This window comes from Chiloscyllium plagiosum, unplaced genomic scaffold (assembly GCF_037043375.1).
Source record: "Chiloscyllium plagiosum isolate Xiang-an unplaced genomic scaffold, Cpla_swu_hap1 HiC_scaffold_27, whole genome shotgun sequence".
In the NCBI taxonomy this organism is placed as follows: domain Eukaryota; kingdom Metazoa; phylum Chordata; class Chondrichthyes; order Orectolobiformes; family Hemiscylliidae; genus Chiloscyllium; species Chiloscyllium plagiosum.
This window is the reverse complement of record NW_028270165.1, coordinates 15,622,070-15,649,686: the sequence shown is the minus strand read 5'-3', so window position 1 is coordinate 15,649,686 and position 27,617 is coordinate 15,622,070. Positions and strand designations below refer to the sequence as shown.

At 46.8% G+C, this 27,617-nt stretch overlaps 1 protein-coding gene and 1 non-coding gene across 2 annotated transcripts in view; both read right to left on the bottom strand.

Annotated features, from left to right (window-relative positions):
- LOC148143220 (uncharacterized) overlaps positions 1-27,617 on the bottom strand; it is a 62,210-nt gene that overhangs the window by 7,629 nt on the left and 26,964 nt on the right. The gene's annotated exons all lie outside the window — the stretch shown is intronic.
- trnae-uuc (transfer RNA glutamic acid (anticodon UUC)) lies at positions 16,137-16,208 on the bottom strand. Its single transcript has one exon. It is a non-coding gene; the product is annotated as a tRNA-Glu (tRNA).

Genomic DNA, 27,617 nt, shown 5'->3' with positions numbered 1-27,617 from the left:
GATGTTCTCTGAAACGCTCCGCAAGTAGGCGGCCTGTCTTCCTAATATAGAGGAGGCCACATCGGGTGCAGAGGATGCAATAGATGATGTGTGTGGAGGTGCAGGTGAATCTGTGGCGGATATGCAAGTTTCCTTTGGGGCTTTACCCCTCACCTCCCTCCAAGGCCCCAGATCAGCTGGTAGTTGCCTGTCGTGTTCCTGGTCAGTTGTTTATACACTTCCTTGCAGAAGTCCATTCTATTCCGAATTACTCAAAAACTGCATAAATCCATGTAAGATTCTGTAACTCCCACTTTAGAAATAGAATCAGTCTGACCTAACATTGGGATACAGACAGACTTTAATGTCTCACCTTCAATGCATTATCTGAGCTGAGATGACACCTATTGTTAAAAGCTATCTTGAGAAAGTAAGTTTAAAAAAAGTTCTGGGATTTACAAATGAAGGAACCGAAACTAACATGGTCATCCTAAACGATGCAAACTCACCTGCACACTTTAGCACACCGGATCCACCCTAAAGTGCAGATCTTTGGACTGTGGGAGGAAGCCAGAACACCCAGAGGTGACCAACACAGACACAAGGGGGAGAACATGCCAAACTTCACACAGACAGTCACCCAAGGATGGAATCAAACCCAGGCTCCTGGCGTTATTAAGCAGCATTGCTAACCACTGAGCCACCATCCCACCCAGTGCTTTGAGGTTCTGCTTTGTCTTTGCAGCTTTTAACTTCTCATGCGCCCTCAGCAGAGGCTGTGTCCTGCTGACATCGTTGGACCACACCCATTGCACCTCCCTTTCCCACTTCTCCAGCCCTGAACGCATCAGTTCCTGAATCCTGGCACCAGATTCCGATACCATCTGTGCTCCTGCTGCCAACTGCAGAGAACGGAGGCAATCCCCGTCACTATTCTGTCCCTTACCTCCCCCTCCCTAACGTTGTTCTTACTCCCACCACCCCACAGTTAGCTCCTCCCCCCTGCAGCCCTCTCCCAGATCCCCTTTGCCTGCCTGACCTGGGCTCACACTCTCCTGACCCTGTCCACTGACCCCATCAGAAGACTCTGTATGGAGGGAAAGACCATCTCCCAGAATAAAAAACATCTGATTAACTTTCCGCCTTGCCCTCCCAGCATGTCAGCAAACTGGCTTCCAGCTCCACCTCTCTGAGCCGAAGGTCCTCCAAGTTGTGGTGGCCCTGGATCACATCATCCAGAGCCTTCCACCTCTTGCAAATCGAAAGACAAGTCTCACCCTGCCCTCTCCCGTGTCTATTGTGTAACTGCTTAATCATTTTTAGTGGCCGGGCGAGACTGATAGCCAAGTTTGGAACCCATGAGGACGGCCTTCACCAGGACCTTGGGTTTATGTTACATTACAGGGGACCCCACTACACTGTACACATTCTGTCTCTCTGTCTCTCACACACAGCCATACATTCTCACATACTCATGCAGCCACTCTCTCAGATATACGCGCTCTTTCAGATGCACAACACATGTACCCACCCACACTCTCACCCACACACACACATTCTCTAACAGACTTATACTCCTGCACACTCTCACTTTACCAAGCATGCACACACGCAAACACGCACTCTCTCAGCCAGAATCACCGGGAAGCACACACTCACTCACTCTCATGCATGCACACATAGATAAGACCATGGGATGAATTTGCATTTGCAGAATTATGTTTGTAGATTCATTCTATTTTGCTCAAAAAGTGCACAATCTGCAGACAGTCAATCCATGTAATATTTTATAAATTCCTACTTTGGAAACAGAACCAGTATGACTCAAGACAGACTCGAACCTCACATCTTTCATGCATTGTCTGAGCTGAGATGGCACCTCTTTGTAAAACCTGAAGTTATCTCGAGACTGTGACTTAAAAGAAGTTTTGGGATTTACATACTAATGAACTGAAACCTGCAACCCATTCTAAAGATGAAACACTTAAAAGCAGTCGAGGTTTGTTCAATATATCATTTTGCTACAAATTCGGTGTCTTATGATCCTGCTGTACAGTTACCTGACGAAGGAGCAACACTCCGAAAGCTAGTGCTTCCAAATAAACCTGTTGGACTATAACTGGATTTTAACTTTGTTTCCAGTGAAAACAGCCCACCCCTCCCATTGCTGCCAGTAAACTTTACAATGCTGAGGAAACAATGAACCATCAGTCCTGAAAAATGTACAATTCTAATAATACGAGCTACACATTGACTGCTCCTTCTGATATAAGACATTGGAAACCTCGCGCCAGAGATTGAAAGAAATTAGCAGCTTTAAAAGAAAAACCTGTTGGATCTCATAGCCTTCAATGTTTGAGTCCGACGGTAAGTTCAGGTAACTTTTGTTGGGACCCAACTTTGTTGCAGCTTCAGATCGTCCCAGCAAAAAAGTGCACAAAAAGTAACTTTTTATTGAAACTCACACATACACATACACACACACACACATACACACACACTCTCCTGCATCCCACTTCTTTCATTATTGGTCAGCTGAGTTGTTCCTTTGTAATTCGACCCTTGGTGCAGCCTTAGCCTGGAGGAAGTATTGCTTCACTCAGCAATTGCAACTCATAGCCTGTATGCAAGTAAGATTCCCCCCGCGCATTTGCAGATGGGCTGTCAAGAATCAACCACACTGCTGTGGGTCTGGAGTCACATATAGGCCAGGGAAAGGATGCAGCTGGGACGACTGAGTGAATCCTTTCCCACAACGGCAGTTTCCTCCCCTAAAGCATAAGTGAATCAGATTGGGGTGTTTGTTCCCCGAAAATGGTTTCATAATGAGATTCTGAACTCCAGATTTCTGACTGAACTCCAAATCCGCCATCTGCTATGGTGAGATTCAAACCCGGGAGTCCCCAGAACTGGGTTATTAATGCAGTCGAGAATGGCACTCGGCCGAAGCTCCTTCAATCCCCCTGCGATGGGAGGTGACCTCACTGATGTCTCTGCAGGTGGGAGGAGCAGGTGAAGCCCTTCCCACACAGAGAGCAAGTGAACGGCCTCTTTGATCCTCCAAGCTGAGTAAATGGTGTGAAGTCCTGTACTTTTCACAGTCACCGCACTGAATCTCCCTCATTCGGGTGTATCAGTATTCTTCCTGCCACACCAGTGTCCAAGCAGACAGAAGCAAACATTTCTTCTCGCCTGGAATGGCTGCTGATATTCAAGTCCCAATGAATCAAGTGACTCTGTCAGAAGCTGATGTATCTTTTGGTTTCAGATTTCTTTCCCCATGTCTTCCTGCAAAAGAAACCATGAAATAAGTCACGGTCAGTACAGTCAAATGAACATAACTTCGGTGACAATTCCTTAGATTGCCAGATACCTGCTGATCATATATTATTCATGACACAGAAACCTGAAAACCCTCATTCAGCCAGATAGCATTAAGTATATAAAGAGGAAAACTTCATTTAGGTGACAATGACCTGGAACAACCTTCCTACAAAGGTGCTGGAAATGGAGCTGAATGAAGGATATGAAAGTGAAATATCAAGGCTGCTTCAGGAAAGAAAGCCAGTAAAGTTGCTGAAAGACGTCCTGCTGACCTGTTAAAATAAAAATGAATACAAGAAATACGGGATGTAATTCCATTGCTATATTAGAAGGTGAAAAATCATAGCCATGCAGCTTGTACAACAGCGAATATCTGATATACACCATATGAAGCAATCATAAAATCCCTGCAGTGCAGAAAGAGGCCATTTGGCCCATCGAGCCTGCTCCGCCATTCTTTAAGATCATGGCTGATCTATCCATTATCTCAGCTCCACTTACCTGCATTATCCTGACTACCCTAAATTCACCTACCATCCAAAATCCCATCGAACTGTGTCTTTAATATGCCTGCTTCTATTGCTTCCTTGGGCAAAGAATTCCATAGATTCACCACTCTCCAGGAGACGTCGTCCCTCCGCCTCTGCCTTAAATCTATCCCTATAGTCTTGTTACCTAGTCTAACCCACCAGCAGAAACGACGAGATAGGGTGGGTCTGGGTGGCAAGTTGTTCGATGGGTCAATGTGGACTTGATGGGTTGAATGGCCTCCTTCCACACTGTAGGGTTTCTATGATTTACTGCAGTTGTGTTTGCCCAGAACCACAGCTCCCAGAACCTCCCAGCTTCTGCAAATTGAAAGACAAGTCCCACCCTGCCCTCTTATACGTGTGTTATCTAACTGCTTCATCGCTTCCAGTGAATACAGCCCACACCTCCCACTGCTGCCAGTAACCTTTACAATGATGATGCAACAAGCAATACCTGCAATACTGAAAACCGTAAGGCTTCTGATGATACCAGTTACTGATTCACCGCTCCTTCTGATGCACAGCATTGGAAGTACATTTTTGGGGGCTGAAAGAAATGAGCAGTTTAAAACAAAAACCCACCTAACCCTTCACTAGGATTCCTGTTCAGGATACTTTACTTAAAACACTTCAACCCCACATTGCAACAAGTTCCACATTCCATCAAAATCCTGGATGTCCTCACTTACTCAGTTGCTGTCTCTCAAATGAAAGATTTCATTGTAGCTTCTGCTCCCAGTAAGGACAAAATATCTTTGAAAGCTGCTCTGAAATTCCAGTCTTCACAACAATACTTCTGCTTTCCTTCAGTCCAAATTGTCTGTGCTGACCAGATATCCCAAATTAACATAGTCACATTTGTCAGCACTTAGCCTATATCCCTCTCAATTCACCCTGTTACCAGATGCCATTTAAAATGCTGTAATTATACCAGCCTCCACCACTTCCTCTGGCAGCTCAGTCCATGCTTGCATCACTCTCTGTGTGAGAAAGTTGTCCATAAGGTTCCTTTTAAATCTTTCCCCTCTCACCTCAAATCTATGCCCTCTAGTTTTGGACTTCCCTACTATGTGGAAATGTTTTTGGCTATTCACCCTATCCATGCTCCATATGAACTTCTGTAAAGTCACCCCTCAGCCTCCAATGCTCCAGGGAAAACAGCCCCGGCCTATTCAGCCTCTCACTATAACTCAAACCCTCCAACTCTGGCAATAGCCTTGTAAATCTTTGCCAAACCCTTTCAAAGGTTCACAACACTTTTCCTGTGGCAGGGTAACCAGAACTGAACGCAGTATTCCAAAAGTCGCCTAATCAATGTCCAGTACGGGGGCAACATGACCTCCCAACATCTGTACTGAAATGCACTGACCTATAAAGGAAAGCATACCAAACACCTCCTTCACTATCCTGTCGACCTGCGACTCCACTTTCAAGAAACTATGAACCAGCACTCCAAGGTATCTTTGGTCAACAACACTCCCCATTAACTTTGCAGATCCTTCCCTGATCTGCCTTTCCAAAATCAAAATTTCAAAATGGGGTTGAGAAACATATCAGTTGTGATTGAATGGTGGAGTAGATCTGATGGGCTGAATGACCGAATTTCTGCACCTATGTCATATGGTCGCTTGCTGTCCTGGACACAGAGTATGAGAATTGGGAGCAGGAATAGGTCATTTGGTCTTTCCAGTCGGCACCAGCATTGAACAGTTCATAACTGGATATAAGTATACCGGCATCTAGGTGGTCAGGGTGGGATTTTTTTCACTGCAGCATCGGAGGTTGAGAGATGACCTTAGAGAGGATTATAAAATCTTCAGGGATATCAAAGATGGGAACAGCAGGTATTCTTTCCCTGGGATGGGTGTTTCAAGGTTCGGGAGCAAACGTTGAAGATGAGAGGAGAAATATTTTAGAAAGACATGAGGGGCACCTTTTTATTTTAAGACAGAGAATGGTTCTCATGTGGTATCAATGTCCAGAGCAGGTGGTGGATGCAGGTACAGTTACAGTGTTTAAAAGACATTGGATAAGTACATAGATTCATAGAGATGTACAGCATGGAAACAGACCCTTCGGTCCAACCCATCCATGCCGACTAGATATCCCAACCCAATCTAATCCCACCTGCCAGCACCCGGCCCATATCCCTCCAAACCCTTCCTATTCATATAACCATCCAAATGCCTCTTAAATGTTGCAATTGTAATAGGAAAGGTTCAGAGAGTCTGGGCCAAACACTGGCAGGTGGGACTAGTTTAGTTTCAGAACACAGTCAGCATGGACTAGTTGGACTTAATGGTTTGTTTCTGTGCGGTATGACTCTGTAACTGTTCTATCCTGGTCTTAAAACCATTTTCTTACCTCCCCCAAATACCCATCACTTCTTTGTTCTTCAAAGTCAAATGAACTCAGCCTTGAATACATTCAATGACTGACCTAACTGCAGGAAGACATCCCCACTTCTGAACTCAATTCCTCTTGCTCATAAACCACTTGCCTTGCTGATTGCTTGCTGCTCCTGTCTGACAACTGGCATCGACTGGTGTAGAAGGACGCTGAGGCCCCTTTGTCCATCCACACATCATTCCTGATGAAGGGTTCCTGCCCAAAACATTGACTCTCCTCCTCCTCAGTTGCTGCCTAACCTGCTGTGGTTTTCCAGTGCCACACTTTTCAACTCTGATCTCCATCATCTCACTTTCATCACATCTCAACATATCACCATTTAAACAATGCGCCTCCACTCTGCGCTTTTTTTTTTAACATCAAAGGCTATAGATTGTGTCACTGCATTTGCCATGTGTTTGTAAATTGAGACAGACCTGGATCAACTTTTTCAGAGTCTGTCCCCTCCCTCGATTCACTCTTTCCTTTCAGTTGCTGCAAGTTAACAATTGAACCCCAGAATGAAACAAAAAATGGAAAAAGTGGTGAGAAACAGACTGTTGTACTCACAAAAGTTAGACAGAGGAAGGAAGTTACAATCTGGGGTGAAGTTCACAGAGAAAGGTGCAGCAGCAGCTTCAGAGCTCACGGTCCAACCGACATATTTCGACAATGGCCGGCTCTGATTGGCTGGAGGACCAGTCTCCTTCCGGTCCTCCAAGGTTATCCATTGGTCCATGGAAAGGAGCTGACGCGCAGTTTCTGCGGGCACCAAGGAATATGCGCAGTGCTTTGCTGACCATGGCGGTCATGCGCAGTGCTTGCTGACACCGCGGAGCATGCTCAGTGTGCAGGAATTTATTACAAATTTTAAAGTCAAAAATCACAAAATATCTGGTTATAGTCCAACAGACTTATTTAGAAGCACTAGCTTTCACAGCGCTGCTCCTTCATCAGGCGGTTGTGGAGTATAAGATCGTAAGACACAGAATATATGATCTTATACTCCACAACCGCCTGATGAAGGAGCAGCGCTCCGAAAGCTAGTGCTGCCAAACAAGCCGATTGGACTGTAACCTGGTGTTGTATGATTTTTAACTTCGTACACCCCAGTCCAACACGGGCACCTCCACAAATTTTAAGTGTCCAAATGCGAATACGAGAGAAAAATACCAAAGCAATTTTTTGTCGAAATGTTTTTTTTTCCCTGTGCCTAGACATGTTATTCCTTTGGCATTTTGTCTTTTGCCCAGGGTAGAGATATTCCAAAACTAGAGGGTATAGGTTTAGGGTGAGGGGAAAAGATTTTAAAAGATTTAAAAGACTAGGCATAGAACATTCACCCCTTACAGGGCGAAAGTGAGGACTGCAGATGCTGGAAATTAGGGTCGAGAGTGTGGTGCTGGAAAAGCACAGCAGGTCAGGCAGCATCTGAGGAGCAGGAGAATCGACGTTTTGGGCAAAACCCTTCATCAGGAAATAGCCAAGGGGAACTGCAGGGCTGTAGCGTAATCGAGTGGGTCTGGGTGGGATGCTGTTGGGAAGGTCGGTGTGAATGGCCTGCAGGGATGATATGCCTTAGCCATGCTTATATTGAGAAATGGTTGCCCCAAATCTGCTGTGGGACGAGTGGGTTCCAGTTCGTAGGACACTGACACCAGTCCTGGGGAAGGTGGGATTTGTGCTGTCTCTCGCTTCCCATTCTGCCCCTTGTCCATTTTCTCCCCACCCACTGCCCCCGCCCTTTCTCCCCTCTTCACACTGCACCCCGATTCTCTCCCCAACCCTCTGAACCCCAGTCATTCTCTACTCCCCAACCTCTGTATCCTCTCCATTTCTCTCCCTTATCCACCACCACCAGTGTCCCCGCCCGTCCTTTCTCGTGCCTCAGCCGTCTTTGATCTAGTGGCCGAGCAGAGGTTGATAGCCAAGTTTAGAACACATGAGAATGACCTCAGCCGAGACCCTGGGTTCATGGCACACTACAGGAGACCAGGCTACACAATACACTCTCTCACACACAAACACACTCTCTTACGTACTCACACGCTCATGCAGACCTTCTCTGATAGACATGCTCTCTCTCAGACACACAGTAATACATCCCCACACTCATACCTACGCACACACCATCTCTCATGCTTATACTCCATCACACACACACACACACACACACACAAACACACACAGTACCCAGCATGCACACGCACACGCACACACACGCTCTCTCTCATCCATGCGCTCACATATCGAAGTCTTTGGGGTGAATCTGCGTTTGCAGGATTATATATTTGGAAATAGAACCAGTCTCACTCAAGATTAGGATACAGATAGACCCTACCCTCACAGCGTTCATGCATTGTCTGACCTGAGGTGTCACCTCCTTTTATAGAACCTAAAGTTACCTGGAGAATGTGACATTTAAAAAGTTCTGGGATTTACAGATTAATGAACCGAAATCTACAACCCGTTTTAAAAGATGAAAGGCTCAACAGCAATCTAGGTTTCTTCAATATGACATTTATGTTACATGACACTATAATCTTTTCTTATATATTTTGTGTCTTATGATCCTCCTCCACAACTTGCAGGAGAGAGCACCGATCCAAAGGAAAGCAGCTCGAGGCGACATTGAACAATAGCAGAGGATGGTTTCGATCCATCGACCTCTGGGTTATGGGCCCAGCACGCTCCCGCTGCGCCACTCTGCTGCTGCACGCGCCGCCCCTTCCACAGAACACTTCAGGTTTTCGTCTGGCACGCGGCAGGCACGTTCGAGCCTGATGTCAAAGACCTCCACTGCTGCCGTGTAATATGCTGTTTCGCGGACGTATGGAGGCTGTGTAAATATAAACTTATTTCTAAATTCCCACATTCTGTTGGTCGAACTGTGATTTCACACTGAATCACAACATGTGTCACAGCGCAGACGGAGGCCATGCGGCCCACCTTCGCTCTGCTGGTTCTACACTTAAGTAAACGTGTGTCTCTATTCGTTTCATTCTCTCGCCTTCTCAGCGTAAATCTGCACATCTGAACGTGACCACCGAATTCCCTTTTGTGTCCACTGAATCTTCCTCTTTGTCAATGACAGACAGGGACTTACTGACCCTAACCAGTCCCTGTACGAAAACGTTCTTCCTAATGTCACTTTTACTTCTTTTCCTCGTGACTTTAAAATTCTGCCGAATCGTTGTGGATCCTTTCAGGTGTGGGAGCATTTTCACAACATTATTTCCTGTTTCTTGGTCCCTCATGACTTGGAAAAGTTCGGTTCTCCGAGGAGAGCTGTTCCAATTTTCCAATCTCCCTTGATTGTTGACATTCCTCAAACACCGCACCACTCACGTCAACTTGTTGAACACCATCTCCAACTATTTCACTTCCCTGTTTTCTGCCTCATTCGTACTCCAGACAGCCCAACCTCGTTTCACGAAGGCGTTTTTTGAGAAAATTAATCAGGCAGTTTTGCACAAGTCAAGTTAAAAAACGCGGGCTCGTCCGGGACCTCTCGCAACTCGGCATTGGAAAGGACCCTAAGCGAGAATCATACGCCTAGACCAACGAACCAGAGAGCCAGCACACAGCGAACCGCCCACACCGCTTGCGCGACCTGAGACTTGCTCAGTATAAAATACATTTGAGATTGCTCTGAGAATTGCAAGCGGCAAAGAGTTTCCCGAACAGCTGCTTCTCATTCAGTCTCCCTGCTGCTGTTTGTCCCGTCCCCGGGAACCGGGCTCTCTCCACTGGCAGATAATTCAACCATTTTGCTTCGAAACTTTTCTCTGACACCCGAGTGGCCAGTGACAAGCATTGCCCTCCTCAACATAGGGTACAGAGAACAGGAGAAGACCACGCAAACCTCCACGAGTGTATCAACTCGACTGTGCACATTGGGCCAGTATATCACTGGGAAATATTTATGTCCAAGCTATTTTCGGCAGCAGATGAGAAGGCGAGGTGCAGAACAGAGCGCTGTTATACCGGAAAGCTGCTAAAGACGACATTGAGTGAATAGGAGAGAATGCTTTCTCAGCTGGGTTATGGTCCCAACACGCACCCGTTGTGCCAGGGGTTCCACCTCGGTTCCACTCTTGCTTCACTCGCAACACCCCACACCCACCTCCCATAGTGCCAAGGCACTTTCCCCTGCAACCGCCGAATGTGTAACACCTGCCCATTTACCTGCTCCCTCCTGAATATCCAAGGGCTCAAACATACCTGCCAGGTGAAGCAGCAATTTTGCCACAACCTAGTCCACTGCATTCGCTGCTCACAGTGCCATTTCCCCAATGTAGCATGAAGCATAAACTGGGTGACTGCTTCGGAGAACATCCCGGTTCTGCCCGCAGGAAAAAGGCCCTGGCCTTGCGGTTGCCTGCCACTTTAACACATCACCCTGTTCCCTGACCAACATCTCTGTCTCAGGCTTGCAGCAGTGTTCTCGCTCCAGCTGAAAGAACAACACCTCATTTTCCACTTGGAGACCTTACAGCCCTCCGGTCTTCAATATCGAGTTCCATAACTTTAGGGCCTGAACTCCCCCATGTCCTTGACCCCTACCACACAAACGACTCCTTGTTATCACCTCGTCTGCTATGACACACTACGTATTGTTAGCCGCTAACAGTCTCCATTAACAGTTATTCGCCCTCTCACGCGGATCGTTATTCACTCCTACGTCCTTCCTATTGTTCTCTCTCTGAGCTGGCGGCAAACACAGCAATGTACATCGGAGACTCTGAGCCAGCTGAAACTTGCTCAGTGTGAAGTACATTCCACGTTGCTGCAAGAATTGCAAGCAGCAAAGCGTTTCCAGAACATCTGCTTGTCATTCTGTCCCCGGGGCAGAATGCCCACTTTGTCTCATCCCCAGGAACTGGACTACCTCCACTGGTGGATAATTAAACCATTTCATTTCTACTTGCACGTTGTTTTGGGGGATGGGACGGGGTTTAGGGCGGGGGGCGGGTAGAGTCCATTCGCTCTTCTGCTCTCTCTATCTCTGAAACCCTTGGGGTGAGAGGTCTCAGTTACGTTAATGCGGGGAACATGAACAACTTTGATTGTGAACTTTCTCCAAGGGTCTGTTATCGGAGAGATAGAAAGATGCTGTGCTGGCAGGACAGAAAGAAATGGACACCGAGGACTCTTCACCCACGTAAATTCACATTGTTGTGCAGCCTTCTTGGTGTTCAGAAATCGTCTTCACGCAGCAATCTTACGGAAAGTCTATTGCAAAGTGGGCATCGCTTTCTTTGCTGCGACCGCGCAGCAGTTAACATCTGAGCCCCAAGTGTCCCAGATGAAGAGAATCCGAGTGAAACCTTCACTCACTGAGAGTCATCCCCACGGCTCTGAGCTGAGGGACTGCAGGCAGTCCAACACGGAAGGGACGGTTAAAAATGAACCAGTTTTGCCCCCTCAGCCTCTCTGTCCCAGAGACAGGCAGTGGGACGGCATAAACACGTAGCATCATTCTCGCGCAGACAGAAGCCGTTCAGCCCATCGAATCCACGGCGACTGTCTGTCACTTGTCTCTCTCTCTGAGGTTATTCACAATCAGTGGTATCCGTCCTATTAGTAGGGGACTATGTCTGAGTCGTGATGCGGTTTCTGACATGCTTGTCATTCTCGTCTGGACCAGAGTGGTGAATTACTGCAAGGAATGGACGAAACCGCAAGGCATGTGTTTCACCTTTACCAGCTGATTGGCATCGCAGAGAACTGGGTTTGCGATTCAGTTCAGAGGAAACAGACGAAGTACAAAATACCACTGAGACCTCTAAAATCATGCCACTTGAATTGAGTGGATTTGGTGAGTGCATCGATATGCGACATTTGGACACTCGGAAAGTAGACGCAAAGGCAGCTTGCAGAAGAGAGCACCGATCCAAAGGAAAACAGCTCGAGGTGACACTAAACAATAGCAGAAGATGGTTTCGATCCATCGACCTCTGGGTTATGGGCCCAGCACGCTCCCGCTGCGCCACTCTGCTGCTGCACGCGCCGCCCCTTCCACAGAACACTTCAGGTTTCCGTCTGGCACGCGGCAGGCACGTTCGAGCCTCATGTCAAAGACCTTCACTGCTGCCGTGTAATATGCTGTTTCGCGGACATATGGAGGCTGTGTAAATATAAACTTATTTCTAAATTCCCACATTCTGTTGGTCGAACTGTGATTTCACACTGAATCACAACATGTGTCACAGCGCAGACGGAGGCCATGCGGCCCACCTTCGCTCTGCTGGTTCTACACTTAAGTAAACGTGTGTCTCTATTCGTTTCATTCTCTCGCCTTCTCAGCGTAAATCTGCACATCTGAACGTGACCACCGAATTCCCTTTTGTGTCTATTGAATCTTCCTCTTTGTCAATGACAGACAGGGACTTACTGACCCTACCACTCCCTGTACGAAAACGTTCTTCCGAATGTCACTTTTACTTCTTTTCATTGTGACTTTAAAATTCTGCCGAATTTTTGAGGTAGAGGTAAACAGCCAAAGATAATCACCGTCACTGCTTTCCTTCCATCGATCCAACTTTGTGAAACAGTATCTTTCACTGGCAAATAAAACACCTTTGTCCTCAGGTGCCTGCCTCATTTCGACCACGACTTCATGCCCCTCACTGTTCTCGTCTCATTTCCAAACACTTGGCTCATATCCTCAAAAGCAGCTCTGCGGATATCTGTTTGTTCCACCCTGACAGGCAGTGGGTTGCAGATTCCCGACCAGTCCCAATGTGATTGAAATATTTCAACCCCTCCACTGGTTTGCATCTTTAAAAAAGCCGTGGAACAATCTCCCTTTCCTTTTGACGACAGTTCTCAACTGTAGTCGGCAGGGTTCACACCTGCGTGGGGAACCCGCAATGGATTTCATGTCCATCGCATTCACCTCTCAGCCCACCAATACAGAACCACACTGACAGCTTCATTTCCCAGGTCTCTCTGCCTGTGGAGCTGAGAAAGAGTGAATCATTGCAGAGTTTGTTTGAATCCAATCATTTCACAGGTTTCGAAAGGGTTAAATATCTGCACATGGCGAGTCTGAAAGATGAAATGGACGTTCAGTTAAAAAGAAATACAGAAATTGCAGGAGCAACTTAGCAGGTCAGGTAGCATCTGTAGAAAGAGAATCAGAGACAACATTTCAGAACTTTTTTTTTCCTCATCCAGGTACAGGCAAACCTCCTGAGTTGCTCCAGCAGTTTCGCTTTCTGTCTCGGACTGTTAGCATCCGCAGTCCTTTACTTTAGAAATTCAATCAATTCAGAAACCCCTTTGTGCTTCCTCAGTGGAAAAGATTTCCGTTTGGGAAACATTTTCCTGACACCATTAAAAACGCGCAACTTTGCAGCCAAGAAAGCGGCAGGAGCGTGAACAAAAAACACGCCGGCCCGGCGCAGTCTCGAATCATGAACCGTCCGTTTACGAGCCGAACGCGCTGACCAATTGCGCCACAGACACAGGTCCGACCATTACGAGCACAGTCTCGTTGAGGAAGCTACTATTCAATTCATAATTCAACCTGCCCCGCCCAGAATTACCATTCTCTTCTATCAGTTCAAACACAGCGAATACTGCAGAAAGCCAACGGGTCGAGCTGCATCTGTGGAAAGGTAAACAGAGCCGACGTGTTACGGTTTTTGTTCAGAACTCAGTGTTTTGCCTCTTCCCGAAGTTGGTCCAGGTCTGTGTCTCAATTGGCAAACACATGGCAAGTGCAGTGCCGCAATGTGAAGTTATCGCCTTGGCTGTTTAAAAAAAAGCAGTGCATTGTTTAAATGGTGATATATTGGAATGTGGAGAAAGTGAGGACTAGAGGTGAAAGTCGAAAAATGTGGCACTGGAAAAGCAGAACAGGTCAGGCAGCATCTGAGGAGCAGGACAGTGAACGTTTCGGACACAAGCCCTTCATCAGGAATGATGTATGGATGTACAAAGGGGTCTCAGAGTCCCTCCACACCAGTCAATGCCAGTTGTCGGGCAGATGCAGCAGGCAATGAGCGAGGCAAGTGGTATATTACGAAGAGGAATTCAGTTCAGAAGTGGGATCATTGAACATATTCAAGGCTAAATTCATCTGAGTTTTGAACAACAAAGAAGTGGATGGTTATGGGGTGGAGGTAAGAAAATGGTTTTAAGACCAGTACAGGTCGGTCACAGAGTATGACAGCACTGAACAGACCCTTCATCCAACTCGTCCATGCTGAGTATGTTCTCAAACTAAACTCGTCCCACCTACCAGTGTTTGGCCCATAAACCTTCGAACCTTTCATATTCATGTACTTATCCAAATGTCTTTTAAACGTTGTAACTGTACGTGTATAAAATCATGAGGGGTATGGATAGGATAAATAGGCAAAGACTTTTCCCAGGGGTGGGGGAGTCCAGAACGAGAGGGCATGGGTTTAGCATTGGAGGGGAAAGATACAAAAGAGATCTAAGGGGCAACGTTTTCACGCAGAGGATTGTACGTTTATTGAATGAACTGCCAGAGGAAGTGGTGAAGTCTAGTACGATTGCAAAATTTAAAAGGCATTTGGTTAGGTATATGAATAGGAAGGGTTTGGAGGGATATGGGGCCGTGTGCTGTCAGGTGGGACGAGATTGGGTTGGGATAGTTGGTCAGCATGGACAAGTTGGACCAAACAGTCTGTTTCTGTGCTGTACATCTCTGTGACTCTATGACTTCTTCTGGACATTCATTCTGCACTCAGACCACTCTCTTAAAAACGATCCTTGTTCTGTCTTTATAAAACCTTTCTCTACTCACCTCAAAATATTTGCTCCCTGATCCTGAAACCCCCAGCTGAGGGAAAGGACACCTGCTGTTCACCTCATCCGTATCCCTCATGATTTTATAATCCTCTATATGCAGTGTGTAGTGGCTCATTGAAATAATGTCCTGATGCAGCTTCGTTTGTGGGTGTTGGGATGATTGCTTCTGTGGTTCAGCACTAGGTTTGCGTGTGTTGTTTTTCTTTCGACGCTAGTGTGAAGTTGTTGTTCGCTCTACTGTGACATCTAAGAATGGCACTTTGTTGTTGTTCTCCTCCTCTTCAAACCAGGAGCCCCCCTCAGGCCATAGTCTCACTACTTGGAACACCAATATACAGACTAGTCAAAGGCCTCCACTGAAGACTAAAACACCAAGTCGAAGATTCACGCCACTCCATTTATTCCATCCAAGAATTCCAGAACACCAAAGAACTAAGTTAGAAGTGGATGGAATAATGATGTCCTTTGACATAACAGCCCTGTTCACATCCATTAACATCAATGTGGCCAAAGAAAACTGGAACACTACTCGAAGAACCAAAGACATAAACACAGCACCAACTTCATCAGCAAAGATAGCACTATCCAGCTCGTGGAACTGTGCCTTAACCACCCACTTCATATTCAGTAACAAGCCCTCCAAACAAATAAACGAAACACCCATGAAACCACCAGTATCAGGATTCCTAGCAGAAGCAATAATGCAGAGTCTCAAACCAACAGCCCTTCAAACGATCCAACTCAAACTTTGTTGTCCGCCACAGTGATGACACTTTTGTCATCAAAAAATGAAGTAAATTAGAGGAAACCTACAACCCCATCAACAATATCCTTACTGGCATAAAATTCACAAAAGAGGAGAACAACAACAAAGTGCCATTTCGAGATGTCACAGTAGAGCGAACAGTCAATGGTAAATTCAAAACAGCGTCTACAGGAAAACAACGCACACGAACCAAGTACTTAGCTACAGAAGCAATGATCCCTACACATACAAACAAGCCTGAATCAGGACACAATTTCAACGAGGCACGACACACTGCAGGAGCCAGTAACGACGAAGACCAATAAGGAACTGTACAGCGCATTTAAGGAGAATGGGTAGGCAAAAGATCCACTGAGAAATACTTCCCTGACCGGGAATCGAACCCGGGCCGCAGCGATGAAAGCGCCGAATCCTAACCACTAGACCACCAGGGAGACAGCCGCGCTTCCTCACAGCCCTATTGTATATTGCTTTCCTGCCCGGAAATCGAACCTGGGCCACGATCGTGAGAAGGCTTCCACCAATGTCATTGCTTGTATCCATTGCTCCCGATGCGGTCTCCTCTACATTGGGGAGACTGGAGACTCCTCGCAGAGTCAAGTCACAGCGCTTGAGGGAACATCTCCAGGACATCCGCAGCAATCAACCCCATCACCCTCTGGCCCAACATTTCAACTCCCCTTCCCACGCTGCCGAAAACATGCAGGTCCTGGGCCTCCTCCATCGCCGCTCACTCCCCACCCGATGCCTGAAGGAAGAACGCCCCATCTTTCACCTCGGATAAATTCAACCCCAGGACATCAATGTGGACTTCACCAGTTTCCTCATTTCCCCTCCCCCCACCTTACCTCAGTTCCAACCTTCCAGCTCAGCGCTGTCCTCATGACCTGTCCTCCCTGCCAATCTCCCTTCTCAACTGTCCGCTCCACCCTCCTCTCTGACCTGTCACCTCCATCCCCACCCCCATTCACCTATTGTACTCTTTGCTACCTTCGGCCCAGCACCCCGCCAATTTATCTCGTCATCCCTGGAAGCGTCCTGCCTCTATTCCTGATGAAGGGCTTTTGCCCGAAACGTCGGTTTTCCTGCTCCTCGGAAGCTGTCTGACCTGCTGTGCTTTTCCAGCACCACTCTGATCAAAACTTTGGTTTCCAGCATCTGCAGTCCTCACTTTTGCCTACCCAATAAACCCAGTGTGAAGATTTCACATCAACAAACTGACACTAGCAGACACAAGGTCTGCAGAAACCCTAGCCACATTACTTTACATTAAAAACATCTGTGAAATGATGTCCAGACAACTCAACCCTCTCAGCATTAAACAACAGCTAGTGAACCTTAAATACAAACAACCCGCGAACGAATGTTATTTACAAAATACCATACAAGGAAATATATACATGAACTCTGCCGCACAGTTCTCTGTGGCAAGAAATGCTGGGATGAGATAAGGAAGATTTTTTTCAGCCAAAACGAATCGGCACTAACTGGACAGCCATTTAAAATCAACGCTGTCAGGCCAGGATGGAAGAGCGGAAGGGATAATCAGTTTTCTTATTTCCTGAAGATTTACAAAGCTGAGACTGGGTTTTGGTGTTTGTTCCCTTTCCACTCCCAGAAGCCGCAGTGGTTGGGGCGGTGAGTTGGGGAAAGTGAAATGTGCCCGTGAGCAGCGTGTGGGGCTCTTTCAGCTTCCCCTCCTCTGACAGCGCTGTGACGTGACTCTGATATTCTCAGGGACACTTACTGACGGGAAACAGTGAAAAGAGTCTCGTTCCTGCAGATCAGGAATTCAAACCTTAAGCCGGCTTCAGGACAATGAGAAAGATTAATTGGGGTGTGTGAAGAAGCTGTGAGCTGCATTTCAAAGAGGTCGGTGGAGTCAGATGCGTCATCCATTGCGCCCCTGGCCCTGTGCGGACCTGACGCCGCCATGCTGCAGAGTTCTGACGTTATACGGACATGCGCAGCAATGGGAATATTCACAAGGTGAACAGCCAAAGTTAATCACCGTCACTGCTTCCCTTCCATTGTACCAAATTTGTGAAGCAGAATCTTTCACTGGCAAATAAAACACCTTTGTCCTCAGGTACCTGCCTCATTTCGACCACGACTTCACGCCCCTCACTGTTCTCGTCTCATTTCCAAACACTCGGCTCATATCCTCAAAAGCAGCTCTGCGGGTATCTGCTTGTTCCACCCTGACAGGCAGTGGGCTGCAGATTCCCGACCAGTCCCAATGTGATTGAAATATTTCAACCCCTCCACTGATTTGCATCTTTAAAAAAAACGTGGACCAATCTCCCTTTCTTTTTGACGACAGTTATCAAATGTAGTCGGCAGGGTTCACACCTGCGTGGGGAAACCGCAATGGATTTCATGTCTATCGCATTCACCTCTCGGCCCACCAATACAGAACCACACTGACAGCCTCATTTCCCAGGTCTCTCTGCCTGTGGAGCTGAGAAAGTGTGAATCATTGCAGAGTTTGTTTGAATCCAATCACTTCACAGGTTTCGAAAGGGTTAAATATCTGCAAATGGCGGGTCTGGGTGTTTCATCCCGAAAGATGAAATGGACGTTCAGTTAAAAACAAAACCAGAAATTGCAGGAGCAACTCAGCAGGTCAGGCAGCATCTGTAGAAAGAGAATCAGAGACAACATTTCAGAACTTTTTTTTCCTCATCCAGGTACTGAGTTGCTCCAGCAGTTTCGCTTTCTGTCTCGGACTGTAAGCATCCGCAGTCCTTTACGTTAGAAATTCAATCAATTCAGAAACCCCTTTGTGCTTCCTCAGTGGAAAAGATTTCCGTTTGGGAAACATTTTCCTGACACCATTAAAAACGCGCATCTTTGCAGCCAAGAAAGCGGTTGGAGCGTGAACAACAAACGCGCTGTCTCTGGGTGGTCTCGAACCAGCAATCTCCCGGTTAACAGCCGAACGCGCTGACCAGTTGGGCCACAGAAACAAGCCAGGGCCTTCCTGCACAGTCTCCTTGAGGAAGTTACTATTCAATTCATAATTCAACCTGCCCCGCACATAAGTACCATTGTCAAAGCACTGATAACATGGTCGTCTGGTGTCAGCTCGATTTCAGGTCCTGATTTCTCTGTCCTCTGGTCCCCCTGTTCCCACAGAGTAAAATGTTGTCTGTTCTCAGCTCTACTCGATTTCTGCTGAATCTTTGACCCCCTTTTACACCTTCTGGAGCAATAAAATATTCTGAGCCTCCAGGAAATGACACCTTATTTTTTCCCCCTCCTGATTTTAAAAAACTCTATAAAGTTATCTGTCAACTTGCGAGGCTTCGTTGGAAAAATGTCCCAGCTTCTTCTTAACTCAAACCCTCCATTCCCAGCAGCACGCTGGTAAAGTAGGGAATAGGGATTTGTATCAGATCACATAAATGTCCTGTCTGAAACAATCTGGCTGTGTTCTTGCCTGAGATATTGAGAGTCCCTGGTGTAAGTAATTACGAATGCAATTATTTTGGTCACAGAATTGAACAATCATTTTGCAACAAAGGGGTCTACTCTGATAAGGAGGTAGTGGTCATTTCTAGGGTAACTGAACAGTTTGTAGATCAGGGAGATGAAGTTCCAGACACTTGGGAAAGGCAAGAAATGACTGTGATAAATAAGACAAAGAACTGTGGATGCTGGAAAACTGAAACAAAAACTGAGAACACTGGAAAATCTCAGCAGGACTGGAAGCATATGTGGAGAAAAAGCAGAGTTAAGGTTTCCAGTCCAACAACTCCTCTTCAGGATTCTGAAATAGTTTGTGAGAACCTCTTAAGACTACTGCTCCGCTTTAAGACCATAATACACAGGAGCAGGATGAGGCCATTTGGCCCATCGAGTCTACTCCACCAGTCGGTCATGGCTGATATATTTCTCCATCCCATTCTGCTGCCCTCTCCTCATAACCCTTGACCCCTTACTAATCAAGAACCTATCTCTGTCTTAAATGCCCTCAATGACTTGGCATCCTCAACCCTTCTTCTAGTGGAAACATCATCTCCACATCCACACTATTCGGTCATAGAGTGGCACAGCGCTGCCTGACCCACTGTGATCTTCAGCATTTGTTGTTTTCAGGAAGGATTCCAGCATCTACAACAACGCGCTTCTAAATTTTGTACCCAGTTGGTTAGCTCTCCCTGGATCCCGTGAGATTTAACCTAACTCAACAATCCACTGTGTGGTACAATTAACAAAGTTCCCAGGCCCCACCTCCTTTTGCACACGTAAGTAGCACGATGGATCAGTGGAGAGCACTGCTGCCTTACCGCACCAAGCACCAGCGTTCGATTCCAGCCTTGGGGCGACTGTCTGTGTGGAGTTTGCACATTCTCCCTGCCGTGTCTGCGTGGGTTTCCTCCCAAAGTCTAACGATGTGCGGTTTCGGGAGAAGTGACCAAACTAAATGGGCCCAGAGTGTGCAGTAAGTGGAGGGGAAATGGGATAGGGGAAAGTGTATGCATGGGTTACACTTTGGATGGTCTGTGTGGACTGGTTTGGCTGAATGGCGTGTTTCCACATTGTAGGAATTCTACGTGGCATTCCCCCAACTCCAGAGTCTCAGCACTCTTGGCTTTTCCCATGGACAGTGTTGGGGAGGGAAACAATGATTTACACGGGAGGGAGGTTCAGCGAGTGTGAAGCTAAAAGTACACGCAGTGCATTACTTGAGCTGTTTTCCCCGGTATACCAGAGGCTGAGGGGTGACCTTACAGACGTTTATAGAGTCATGCGAGGCATGGATAGGTTAAATAGACAAAGTCATTTCCCAGGGATGGGAGAAGTCCAGAACAGGAGGGTAGTATGTTTGGCGTGAGAGAGGCAAGTGTAAGGCATGATCTGCCGGAGGAAGTAGTGGATGTAGGTCCAATTATAGCATTTAAAAGGCGTCTGGATGGATATATGAATAGGAAGAGTTCAGAGGGATATGGGCCAAGTGCTGGTAAATGAGACGAAATTAATTTAGGCTATCTGGTCGGCACGGATGAGTTGGACTGAAGGATCTGTTTTTGTGTTGTGTATCTCTATGACTCTGGCTTGCCCGTAATGTTTGCCATGCCTGTATGTTCAGTTTCTGTCTGGTGTCGGTGCCAATGCCTTGATATCTCATTTCCTCCACCTCCCCAGATGTTAACCATTCCGTGTCTGGTTGTTTCTCAAGAAGCTGCATTGAAGGTTCATCCTGAATTGATACTTTTTTTGCTTCCCAAAATCAGACTTACTCACTCCTACGTATCGTGAAACATACTAACGTTCAGGTGGAGGTATCCAAAATTCAGAGGTGTCTGTCTTGATGTTTTCACTTTTTGGTCTCTGTAAGATCCTGAATCAGTACCATCGGGAGAATTAGTTTGAGCGGAGTGAGAATAGAGGGGTGAGAGGGGGTGGGATGGTGCTTTCAATTTTGTGGAAAAAGAAAAGAATGTTCTGCGTAAAGTAGAATTGCTTGTTTGGAATTTCTAACCTGGACTGACAGTGATGATTTTTGTAATCTCTTTTTACAGATTATTTGAAGATCTGAAGACGGAAGTTTCAATATCAATAGATGAAGGGCTTTGCCTGAAACATTGACTCGACTGCTCCTCGGATGCTGCCTGATCTGCTGTGCTTTTCCAGCATTGCACTTTGACTCTGACTCTCCAGCATTTGCTGTCCTCAATTTCACGTCAATGTCTGACAGTCACTGAATCCATCGGGACTATAACAATTTTCGACCATGATTCTGTGAGAAGGAACCAAGCGTTTTAGTTCCTGTTTCAGTACGTTTTCAGCATCAGTGAGACTGGAAGAGAGACCCTACTGTTGCAGCACTTTGATTGTGGAGCCAGTAAATGTTATGCAGACTGGGAAGAGGAATTCACAGCAGAGAGGTGCTGTACACGCGTTTGTGTGCAGGTGAACATAGAACATAGAACATAGAACAATACAGCACAGAACAGGCCCTTCGGCCCACGATGTTGTGCCGAACTTCTAACCTAGATTAAGTACCCATCCATGTACCTATCCAAATGCCGCTTAAAGGTGGCCAATGATTCCGACTCTACCACTCCCACAGGCAGCGCATTCCATGCCCCCACCACTCTCTGGGTAAAGAACCCACCCCTGACATCTCCCCTATACCTTCCACCCTTCACCTTAAATTTATGTCCCCTTGTAACACTCTGTTGTACCCGGGGAAAAGGTTTCTGACTGTCTACTCTATCTATTCCTCTGATCATCTTATAAACCTCTATCAAGTCACCCCTCATCCTTCGCCGTTCCAACGAGAAAAGGCCGAGAACTCTCAACCGATCCTCGTACGACTTCCTCTCCATTCCAGGCAACATCCTGGTAAATCTTCTCTGCACCCTCTCCAAAGCTTCCACATCTTTCCTAAAGTGAGGCGACCAGAACTGCACACAGTACTCCAACTGTGGCCTAACCAAAGTCCTGTGCAGCTGCAACATCACTTCACGACTCTTGAATTCAATCCCTCTGCTAATAAACGATAATACTCCATAGGCCTTCTTACAAACTCTATCCACCTGAGTGGCAACCTTAAAAGATCTATGTACATAGACCCCAAGATCCCTCTGTTCCTCCACCTGACTAAGAACCCTACCATTCACCCTGTATTCCGCATGCTTATTTGATCTTCCAAAATGGACAACCTCACACTTGGCAGGGTTGAACTCCATCTGCCACTCCTCAGCCCATATCTAAGTCCCTCTGCAGCCGACAACAGCCCTCCTCACTGTCCACAACTCCACCTATCTTCGTATCATCTGCAAATTTACTGACCCACCCTTCGACTCCCTCATCTAAGTCATTAATAAAAATTACAAACAGCAGAGGACCCAGAACTGATCCCTGCGGAACTCCACTTGTAACTGGGCTCCAGGCTGAATATTTACCATCTACCACCACTCTCTGCCTTCGACCGGTTAGCCAGTTTTCGATCCAATTGGCCAAATTTCCCTCTATCCCATGCCTCCTGACTTTCCGCATAAGCCTACCATGGGGAACCTTATCAAATGCCTTACTAAAATCCATGTACACTACATCCACTGCTCTACCCTCATCCACATGCTTGGTCACCTCCTCGAAGAATTCAATAAGACTTGTAAGGCAAGACCTACCCTTCACAAATCCGTGCTGGCTGTCCCTAATCAAGCAGTGTCTTTCCAGATACTCATAAATCCTATCCCTCAGTACCCTTTCCATTACTTTGCCTACCACAGAAGTAAGACTAACAGGCCTGTAATTCCCGGGGTTATCCCTATTCCCTTTTTTGAACAGGGGCACAACATTCGCTACTCTCCAGTCCCCTGGTACCACCCCCGTTGCCAGTGAAGACGAGAAGATCATTGCCAACGGTACTGCAATTTCCTCTCTTGCTTCCCACATAATCCTAGGATATATCCCGTCAGGCCCGGGGGACTTGTCTATCCTCAAGTTGTTCAAAATGTCCAACACATCTTCCTTCCTAACAGGTATCTCTTCTAGCTTACCAGTCCATTTCACACTCTCCTCTTCTACAATACGGTCCCTCTCGTTCGTAAATACTGAAGAGAAGTACTTGTTCAAGACCTCTCCTATCTCTTCCGACTCAATACACAGTCTCCCACTACTGTCCTTGATCGGACCTACCCTCGTTCTCGTCATTCTCAGGTTTATCACATACGCATAAAATGCCTTGGGGTTATCCTTGATCCTATCCGCCAACGATTTTTCATGCCCTCTCTTAGCTCTCCTAATCCCTTTCTTCAGGTCCCTTCTGGCTATCCTGTATCCCTCCACTGCTCTGTCTGAATCCTGTTTCCTCAACCTTATGTAAGCCTCCTTCTTCCTCTTTACCAGACATTCAACCTCTCTCGCCAACCAAGGCTCCCTCACACGACCATTTCTTTCCTGCCTGATAGGTACATACATATCATGGACACGTCGTATCTGCTCTTTGAAAAAGTTCCACCTTTCCACCACATCCTTCCCTGACAGCCTATGCTCCCAACGTATGCTCCTCAAATCCTGCCTTACAGCATCGTAATTTCCCTTCCCCCAATTATAAAATCTACCTTGTTGTGCGCACCTATCTCTCTCCATAACCAAGGTGAAAGTCACAGAATTGTGGTCACCATCACCAAAATGTTCACCCACTAACAAGCCCACCACTTGTCCCGGTTCATTACCGAGTACCAAATCCAATATGGCCTCCCCTCTGGTTGGACAATCTACATACTGTGTTAGAAAAGCTTCCTGGACACACTGCACAAACACCGCCCCATCCAATCTACTTGATCTAAAGAGCTTCCAATCAATATTTGGGAAGTTGAAGTCGCCCATGACTACGACCCTGTGGCTTCTGCACCTTTCCAAAATCTGTTTCCCAATCTGTTTCTCCACATCTCTGCTGCTATTGGGGGGCCTATAGTAAACACCCAACAAGGTGACTGCACCTTTCCTATTTCTGACTTCAGCCCATACTACCTCCAGAGGCAGATCCCCCTCAAACTTCCTTTCTTCAGCCGTTATACCATTTCTAATTAGCAATGCCACCCCCCCTCCTTTTTTCCCACCCTCCCTAATCTTACTGAAACACCTGTAACCAGGAACCTCCAACAGCCATTCCTGTCCCTCATCTAGCCACGTTTCCGTGATGGCCACAACATCGTAGTCCCAGGTACCGATCCACGCCTTAAGTTCACCCACCTTATTTCTGATACTCCTTGCGTTGAAGTATACGCACTTAAGCCCATCTCTGTGTCCGCAAGTAGTCCCTGTCAGTGCTACCTTCTCCACAGCCTCCCTACAGTCTTGGGCATCCTGACACACAGCTAGCTTACTTGCTGGACTACAAGTCCGGCTCCCATCCCCCTGCCAAATTAGTTTAAACCCCCCCAAAGAGTGCTAGCAAACCTACCTCCCAGGATATTGGTGCCCTTCTGGTTCAGGTGCAACCCGTCCTGTTTGTACAGGTCCCACCTTCCCCAGAATGCAGTCCAATTGTCCAAATATCTGAAGCCCTCCCTCCTACACCAGCCTTGCAGCCACGTGTTCAACTGCACTCTCTCCCTATTCTTTGCCTCACTGTCACGTGGCACCGGCAACAACCCAGAGATGACGACTCTGTCTGTCCTAGCTTTTAGCTTCCAGCCTAACTCCTTGAGCTCTTGAATGACCTCCCCTCTTCCTACCTATGTCGTTGAAGCTTCGGTCATGGAGAAACCTAAGGAATCCCGTCCCGTGGAGAAACCGTGGAAGTGTGGCGACTGTGGGAAAGGCTTCCGTTTCCCATCTGACCTGGAGACCCATGGGCGCAGTCAAACCGGGGAGAGACTGTTCTCCTGCTCTGAGTGCGGAAAGGGCTTCAGCAATTCCACCCGCCAGATGAGCATCAGCGGGTCCACATTAGGGAGAGACCCTTCAGCTGACCTGAGTGCGGGAAGACCTTCAGCATTTCCTCTGTCCTGCAGAGGTACCAGTGGGTCACACAAGCGAGAGGCCATTCTCCTGCCCCGAATGCGGGAAGGCCTTCAGCTATTCCTCCGTCCTGCTGACCCACTACCGGGTCCACATATTGGAGAAGCCCTTCAGCTGCTCCAATTGCGGGAAGGCCTTCAACGATACCTCTGCTCTGCTGAGGCACCAGCGGGTCCACACCGGGGAGAGCCCGTTCTCCTGCCTCAAGTGCGGGAAGGGCTTTAACCAGGCATCCCACCTTCGGGTCCATACCGGGGAGAGGCCCTTCCTCTGCCCAGAGTGCGGGCAGGCCTTCAGCAATTCCTCCCACCTGCTGAGGCACAGACGGGGACCATACCGGGGAGAGGCCGTTCACCTGCCCCGAGTGCAGGCGGAGGTTCTCATAATTCTGCACCTTGCAGAAGCACCAGCGGGCAAACCAGTGCTCCCAACAATCTGATTCTGCTGGTGAAACTGCTGTGGGTCACTGCCAGGACTGAACCCCTGCCCATTCTGACAGTGCTTATAGTGGGAGAGTCGGTCGGATTTTTTTGTTTTATGCCGTCGTGCTCCCCACCCCCGCAACTTTGCTTCCAGTGGGCACTGCTGCTCGTTGAGACCAGGAGCCGTTCTCTCGAGTGTTTTCTGTCCTGTGAAAGAATTATTGGCTCTGTCTGGGAACGAGCCCCAGTCTGTAAGAAATAGCTGAATACTTCAGGGTGTCCATTCACATTCAGCAGTGACTTTGAAATTAAATTTACGGTTATGTGCCTGTGAACAACTCATCATCGAAGAATTGCCCAACGGCTTGGCAATCCATTGTTGGGAACTGATTGCTTGAATTGATAATTTTAAAAATTCTCTTCCTTAATTTACCCCTTAATTTTGTGTCTATGGGATGGTGGAGGACTTGATCATAAGGCTTAAATCATTGCTGTTAACTGGATTATCTTGTTTAACTTTGCCCTAGTAAATTTGCGGTATTCATAATTGTTTGTTCTTGTTTAAATTATAATTCTGGTGTGCTAGATCTGTTCATCAAGTGTGTCCTCTTGATGAAACTGCTGTGGGTCACTCCCAGGACTGAGCCCCTGTGCATTCTGACAGTGTGTGTGCAGTGGGAGAGTCAGTGGGCTTTTTTGTTTTATGCCATTGCCCCGCCCTGCCCCGCCGCCAACTTTGCTTCCATTGGGCGTTGCTGCTTGTTGAGCCCAGGAGCTGTTCTCTCGAGATTCTACTGTCCAGTTAAAGAATTGTTGGCTCTTTCTGGGAATGAGTCCCAGCCTGTAAGAAATGACTGAATACTTTGGGGTGTCTCGTCACATTCAGCAGTGACTTTTAAATTGGATTTACAGTTACGTGTCTGTGAAAAACTCATAGTCCAAGTATTGCACAAAGGCTTGGCAATACATTGTTGGAAACTGTTTGTTTGAATTGGTAAGTTTTTAAAAACAATTCTTTCTTAATTTGCCGCTGAAATTTCTATTTCTGAGATGATGGGGGACTTGATCAAAGGGTTTAATTCATTGCTATTAATTAGATTATCTACTTAACTTTGGCCTAGAAAAGTTGCCGTATTTATAATTGTTGGTTTTTGTTTAAATTATAATGTTAATGTGCAAGATCTGTTCTTCATCAAGTCTGGTTAGGAACAGTTGAGAAATTGAGGGACATTGCATGTTTTAATTTCACTGTGTTGTGAATCTGGTGAGAGTGACATGCATTTGTATTTGGTTGCTTACCCTTAGTTGTAATGTATTTCACCCCAACTATTCACTATGAGAGTGAGTTCCTCAGTCTCACCACACTCTGAGGTTTTTCATGAAATCTTTAGTACAGAATTGGAAGGGAAAGTGTTGACGAGGGCAGAATATAGGGTCTTAAATGCAAAAGCCAGGAAGTCATTCGACAAAGTAAAACCATGACAATGTAGGGACAAATAAGGAACTTTGACAGCAATGAAGAGGTCACACGTCAGATTTCAAGATAATGGTCGTGACAAAAAGAAAAAGTACTCTGCTGATATTGGATATTGTAATTAAGCAAGTTTCGAGATGCTGCAGTTGGTTGAATATGATGACGTAAGAGATGAAATAACCAAAACCACGAATGTAATTTGATGCCGGTAACCATAAAGCAAGAGTATACTGTTGATTGAAATAGGTCAATTGCGTGCAAGGAGGTCATTCAGCCCATCGAGTCAACATTGACTGACCGTCCCACCCAAAACCAGTTCGTTACTCTATCTCTGTAACCCTGCATCTCCCATGGTCAATCTACACTCACCTGCACATCCTTTGGACTGTGGTAGGAGGCCAGAGCACCAGAGGAAACCAACGCAGACACAAGGGGAGAATGTGCAAACTCCTCACAAAGAGTCG